Source organism: Hylaeus volcanicus, chromosome 6, assembly GCF_026283585.1.
Source record: "Hylaeus volcanicus isolate JK05 chromosome 6, UHH_iyHylVolc1.0_haploid, whole genome shotgun sequence".
NCBI lineage: Eukaryota > Metazoa > Arthropoda > Insecta > Hymenoptera > Colletidae > Hylaeus > Hylaeus volcanicus.
This window is the reverse complement of record NC_071981.1, coordinates 12,102,677-12,103,711: the sequence shown is the minus strand read 5'-3', so window position 1 is coordinate 12,103,711 and position 1,035 is coordinate 12,102,677.

Genomic DNA, 1,035 nt, shown 5'->3' with positions numbered 1-1,035 from the left:
GACGGTACAATCCGCGAACGACCCCGCGTGTGACCCCCGCGACTTAGCCATCGATTCTCTATATGGCGTTATAATCGTGACCGCGCTGCCGCCGACCGGGAAGAGGTTTGCTCTCTTGGATAGAAAAACAGTTAGATGGCGATAAAATGAAAAAAAATTAATTCATGAATCACTTTTAAATTACAATAAAATCATTTTTAGAAAGAAAAATGTAACCGACTTCGAAAAACATTAAAACTGCACTAAAAAGTATGAAATAATTTCTAGTTAATTTATATGAATACTCACCAGCTCTAGATATAATTGCTTCAAAGTATGACAATGTGCAGTGAAAACTATAAAATAATTTCTGTTTAAATTGCATTATTACTCACCAGCTCTTGGCGAATTTGGTTAAATTATTAAATACAGCATATTAAATACAACGCAACCTTTTCGGAGGCGATAAACACGTTCGATCTTTGATTGTTCAGTAAAGTAAAATCCGCCGTCATCCATTCTAACTTTGTTTGGTAATAACTTTGTAATAAAGCGTTTCTAAACAAACTTTAAATATTTCTCTGAACACTTCTATGGATGTCTCTTACATGTGTTTCAGCTGTAGAAAATAAAATATTTCCGTTTTTTTAAAAGCGGTTCTTATATATTACATTTATTCTTATATTACAATTCCATTCTTTTAAATTCCATTTAATCATATATTCATAAAGTCATACATTAATGTACTATACAACAACGCAAATGACAAAAATTATACAAATGGCACGCAAATGAGTTCAATAAGTAATTCAGGTATCAGGTACATATTCGATCGTTTCTTCACAAACTGACATTGCGGAATAAGCGACGCCAGTAACCGGATAGAACAGTCATGAGGATTGCGAGTATTACACGAGGACTTCCTATAATGCAACAACATTTACCAAAGGTAAGAAATTTGATAAACAATTACATATATTAATTTCATGTAGAGGATATTAAACGATACCGTAATTGATAAGACACCTGGCAAAAAGAACGGTAGCATAAAAAGCC